This window comes from Ananas comosus, linkage group 3 (genome assembly GCF_001540865.1).
Source record: "Ananas comosus cultivar F153 linkage group 3, ASM154086v1, whole genome shotgun sequence".
NCBI lineage: Eukaryota > Viridiplantae > Streptophyta > Magnoliopsida > Poales > Bromeliaceae > Ananas > Ananas comosus.
The window spans coordinates 1,290,759-1,297,134 of NC_033623.1; the positions used below are offsets into that span (position 1 = coordinate 1,290,759).

Consider the following 6,376-nt stretch of genomic DNA (forward strand, 5'->3'; position numbering starts at 1 on the left):
TCACCCAACAGTGTTAATTGAGCCCTGTTCAAACCCCCTTTCCCTCTTCGATCCCCCTTTTGTATCTCTCTCTCTCTCTCTCTCTCTTTCTATCTCTCTCTATGGACCACAGCTGCTGCTCGAAACTTGCAGTGAGCCAGCTTCCTCGCATCTGACACTTTCCAAGCAGCTGGTAGCGCAGCAGCAGCCTCTGCTGCCGATCCCGATCAGAAAAACGGTAATACCAACAACATGGCAACAAATTTAGATCTCTCTCTTTCTCACACCCCCCCTCTCTCTCTCTCTCTATCTCTTCTCTTTTGTGCAAGCACCAACTCCCAAATAGATTTCCTTCTAAATCATTACCCCAATCATATATATATATATATTTATATTTATATATTTATATATCAACTACTCCCTCTCTCTCTCTCTCTCTCTNTTCAAAATAACTAAGTAGGCCACAAGTGGGTCATGTATACTTGTTATTAAGACAAACAAATAATCTCATTCAAACCCCTTTTTTTTTTATAAAAAAAAATGAAGATCATGTTCATCGTGCATGCATGTAGTGTGCATCAAAACCCCAAATCCTAACATGTCGCCACATAAAAACGAGAACGATAATCTCAGTACAACTTGAGGAATTCAAATATTGATTAAAATTGCATTATATATAAAAAACATGTATAACTTATTTTTTCGAATTTTACCCTTACAAGATCCAGTGCACTCAAATTAGTATTAATTTATTATAACAACTACTAAAAAGAATACATAAAAATACTTCCACAAAGCAAACTTATATATATTATATATTATAATAATTAATTACTAACGAGCGCGCCGGAACCGCCAATCCACCTCACCAATTCCGGGCTCGACCGCAACCGGACTCAAACCGGAATTCGCACCAACCGCGCACGGGCCCAAACCCAACCCCTTTTCCCTCCCCACCACCACCTTTGTAGTAAAATTGCTGCTATTACTATTCCTCCACGTAGTACCATGCATAGCCATGTTTATCCTCTCCCTCTCCAACTCCCTCCTCCCCATCCTCCTCAACCTCTCCTTCCTACTCCTCACCATCCTCGCCCCCGCCCCCGCCCCCGCCCCCCGCCGCCGCTTGCTGAGACGGTATTCTAGTACTGCACACTAGCTAGCTTCTTCTTCTTCTTCTTCTTCTCGACTTATTTCTTGTTCTTGTCGTTGTTATTATCACCACTATCTGCGGTTTATTAGTTTATGCTGCATGCTGCTGCTGATTATTGAACCCACTGATAACACTGAATCGATCCTTTTTAAGTAATTTGTTTTCTTTACCTTATTTTACTGGGGCCTCTAGTGTTGCTAAGGTAGTGTGTACATATTCTATTCTTTTCTATTACTAGTAAGGAGATCTAGTACTATTCGCGACTGTAGCTAGCCATAGCTCGAACGGGATTCTCCTCTTCTGTTTGCTGTGCTTGTGCGTGCGTGCGTGTGTGCGCCGCGCGTGTGTGGTTGAGAGAGAGAAAAAGAGAGAAAGAGAGAGAGAGAGAGAGAGAGAGAGGCGTGTCCTTTAGATCTCTTAATATGGCAAAGTTTTTAGATCTGCCCCATCAGTCGTCAAGTTCGCTCCTTTTTGGGCTCTCTCTCATTTCCTTCAATTTGCTGGTGCTAAAAAGTAGTGTGTGATGCTCGCCGTGTCAAATTTGGATCACTGTGGCAACTTCAAAAGCATTATTATTATTTCCTATTATTTGGCACCTTACTTAATCTAGTTGTTGGTGATCATATGAGAAACTATTACCATTTCTTGTCCCATAATAGCCCTTCTCTTCATCCACTTATTTGGGAAAGGGAGAATCTACTGTTCCCGAGATATTTTGTTGAATTGGTTGTAAGCCTTTATATACATGGGTATTCCATGTGCTTATTAACTCTTCTTTTATAGGATAAAAATTAAGAAGTGGTTTCTTTTCTTCTTTTTTTTTTTGTTTCCTCAATGGACTCTCATGACCGATTCACTCTTCCCAAGCTTTGCATACATTGGTATAAGTGAGAAATCTGTCCCTCAGGAGACAAGACTCCTACCCAAACTTTATTGATGGAAGAAAAAAAATCAAAGGCTATATAAAGATTAAACCAAAACCAATAACCTGATTCCATGATAAGTGATACCTTAATTACTCTACTCTACAATAAACTAGCTAGAATGATGGAATTCATTGAACTGGTCATACAAAACAGACGGTATGTTTCGGGAGATAAAAGACAAATTAAAGAAACAGTGTTCTTCTACCAAACGAACAAAAAACAAACAGAAAATGGGTACTCTATTTATCTTAATTTCTTCGGAAAAAAAAAAAAGAAAAGAAAACGAAGGTAGTCTATTTTATGAGTTAGAAGTAGTGCTAGGACATCGTACTCTACTATAGATTGTTAATTAGAGTTATATAACACGGTCATTCTCGACTATAGATTGTCAATTAGAGTCATATAACATGATCATTCTCTACTGTAGATTGTTAATTAGAGTTACATAACATGATCATTCTCTACTTTGGATTGTTAATTACAGTTATATAACATGATGATTCCCTACTGTAGATATATAGTTAACTAGAGTTATATAACATGTTTCTGTGAGCATGAGGAATTGGGTTTTTCTTGGGGAATCACATCCTTGTATTACCTTCTATTATTTGCTGTCATTAATTAAAATGATAGTTTAGCTATTTATCTTTTCCACTTCAGTTTGCAGTGTGCATACGATTGTACATATGATTGTCTATTTCTGCGTGCATATGCAACTTCAATCTTAAAAGAGTTTAACTAATAATGGAAAAAACAATCTTGCTTGATCTGAATAGAATGTTAGGATTTTACTCTCTTGTCTATGTATATTGCCTATAATTTCAACAACATTAATGCGTTCATAATTCTTTCATGGGCAATCTACATTAGCAGGAACCATGTATTATGAATCTGCAAGTATTTGCATACATGCTCAACAACACAAACTATGTATTATCAGTGCACTTGTATTTGCATACGTGCTCAACATGTAAATATGTTTGTCATTTATACATAAGTGTCTGGACATACATTGTAAGTTTAAGGAACTTCGACACATGTTGTGTTTGTGACAAAATAATACAAATATCAGATCACATTGATTAGAAACTTCAAATGCATGTGTCGATGATGACTCCTGGGAATATAGAAAGTTTTTAGATTAATGCGAGATTGTGGCTCATAAATAACAATCTAGGAGAAGTTTGACAAGCTTATAAAGGTTATATCCTACAATTTTCAGAAAGCAATTATCACACATAATCATAGTACTAATTCTTGAATATTCTCACAAACAAACAAGGAAAAGTAGACATATACATTATTTATGTTCAGAAGTTAATTTCTAATAAAGAGTCATGCACTAGATCTTTTAGCCTAAGTTATATTCATATGAAGACTACAAAATAGTGGTCGATGACTATAGCGAAACACTTAGAAACCTATGTATCAAGCGGAGGGAAAACTCAATGGTGCTGATTGAGCATCTTCTTGAGCATAGTGTGAGACTCCACAACTGAAAATCAGGCACATTATTCCTAATCTTTGCATCTAAATGTTTTTCTGCATAAAAATTCACCTGATATGAGTCATGTTTACCATTAAATTTGCATGAATTTTGTTTATAACAATCGTTAGAATTCGAAGTATTTTTTAATGCAGCCAACAGAAAAAATGTTGATTAACGCTTCTTGTTGTGTAGGTGTAAGAGGAATGTGTTTTGGATTTATTTTTTTTTGTTTTGCAATTTTGTATTTTAAAATAAATTTCTGAAAGTACTTCGTCAGTCTGTTGAGGCTTGATCTAGTCAAATTTATATCTCAAAGATGTACAATACTTAGACTTAATTGGTCTTAATTATTTTGCTCAACTTCAACATATTAATTATATACATTTTAATTTCTAATTCTAGTATAATTATAATTTTAGATATCTGGGACTTAGATTAGCCAGTTATGAGTGTTTGGAAAATGAAATCCCTACAAGATGCAATATAATATATGATTAATGATTAACTAAATCGTCCAATTAGAGTTTGATTACCTTTTCACTGTTTAGAATGTAGAAACCAAACGAAGTCATGTCTTAAGTATGATTTGTTAATGCATATAGCACATACATTAGAAATTTTATCACAAAGCATGCAAGAACTCTTTTTTTTGGAGCAGATTTATATCACTAATTAAAATGCATCTATAACCAACTGCAAAAAACAGTCCATTGAGCTATACCTCAAGGAAAAATTTTGCCCTATATGAATAAATATAAGGTAGTTCTAAAAGGAGTGGACCAATAAATTTTTAATTCTAGTATAATCATACTTTTCTTACTCAAAACTTTCTTTGTTTTTAAAAAGCCAGATCAACAAGATTTGTTTTAATTGCCTATATTCTAAGTCGATAACATTTAGATGACCATGGGAATTAAGTACTTGATGTCCATCAATCATGTATATTCATTTATTTTATCTTTTCTGTTGTTAGTTGTGGCAAATGTTAAGGTTTAGAGAAAACATGTGTGGCATAGTTAGCGCTCTAAACTTTCTTATTCAAAGATGTAAGTTAAGAAAACAAACTTAGATATAATTTTGTAGCTTTTGCATTCAAATATATGCTTCGCTTTGACTTGATTCATTACTACATAGGAACCTATAGGCAGGACTACTTCTGAAATGCCGAGACATGACATAGATCATAAAGCATGATGTAGAGGAGCTTGCGAAGAAAACCTGGTTATGATATTCTTCAATCAGAGAAGTTTCAGATATTTCTAATCTCAAGTATTAATCTAACTAGTGCCCTAAATGAAACAATTTTTATCATGATTTGTGAAGTTTTTATTTCTTGACTTAGTGTGTGTGTGTGTGTGTATATATACATACATACATATGTATGTATACATACATACATATGTATGTATGTATGTATCTTTGTATGGATGTTGTATGTATGTATGTATGTATGTATGTATGTATGCTTCTCGTTGAAAGGCAGAAGCTCTTAAATAAGTCACTAATGTTTTGTCTAAGTTATTTTGATGTCATTAGAAATTTCACCATCCAAAGCTTAATAATTGTATTCTAATATTGTTATTTAGATAAAGATCTCCGCATGTTGTGTTTACTTTTATAGAGCATCTTCACACTTGATCAAGAGCATTGCTTTCAAATCCAAAGTTAAGATTGCGAACTTTTTTATCCGATTTTGAGTTCAGTAGTGCATATATAGTACAATGCTAGTGACCATATATAGTAATTATCTTGTGTTATTTATTGAAGAATTACGCCATTAATCCACTGAATATACAAGAATTTCTTTTTAGTCTTATAAATCCTCTGTATGTACCATATATACTACCATGATGTGGAACTTTTGTACTATTTGAGTTGCATTTGGATTTTGCGTAATTCCAACCTTTCGCTTAATTTCTCTTTTTGGGGGGGTGAGAACATTAATTTCCCTCATTCTCTTAATGAAATTGCTGGTAAACTTGACAAATAATGTATACCTCAAAAATACATGCTCAAGAAGTTTTTGTAGGTCTCTGATATTTTCATTACTTCAGAAACTCTTTAATGAGACCCTTGCTCTGATAATTGGTACTAGCGGTGATTATCGATTTTTATCTCCCTTTGGCCGGATAAGCTTATAGGAAATTAATTGGTTTCTTCATTTCATATCAAAGCATGCATCATGATGTCCCGGGGTTATTATTCCAATTCTACTAGGATCGTCCAATGCATAACTAGATAGAAAGTTTTCGCCATGCAATTTAAAGTATGTGTTTTCGAGCATTAGAGGTGTCTTGTGAGCTTAGACAAGATAGGATGTACTGAATATATAATAAGGTAGCACCCTTTCTGATCCCATTGCTTAGGATTTCGGATAAATTAGTTGTTTTAATGTTGTCGCCAATTGCTTACGATAGTAACGACCTTAATGAAAGACACTATAATGGAATCTAATTCGACAATATTTTACGCCGTCATAACAAGCGGATTATTTCCGACAATAAGATACTATATACCAAATGTTGTCACTATTTTTCTTTTTCTTTTTTGTGGCAATATGATTGGCGACACTAATTATCCGTATTATAGTGTTGTGCAAATTTGTGGAATCAATATTTTCAAGGGAAAATCCAAATCCTGCAGAGTATCTGCGGTGATAAAATAATTTTGGTACCTTTTCTTCTAACTTTGGTGATAGCGAAAAAAGTTGTCACAACAGTAAACTCTGTCGCTCTGACTCCAAATTGTTAGTGTAAATAGCATTTTGTTAGAAATAAATGTATAGAATTGGCTAGTAACTAACACAAAGAGGGACTACATATTTTACTT

The 6,376-nt window shown here is 34.2% G+C and overlaps 1 long non-coding RNA gene across 1 annotated transcript; it reads left to right on the forward strand.

The window, feature by feature from the left end:
* LOC109708046 lies at positions 1,077-5,074 on the forward strand. Its single transcript, XR_002215642.1, has 2 exons — positions 1,077-1,116; positions 4,682-5,074. It is a non-coding gene; the product is annotated as an uncharacterized LOC109708046 (long non-coding RNA).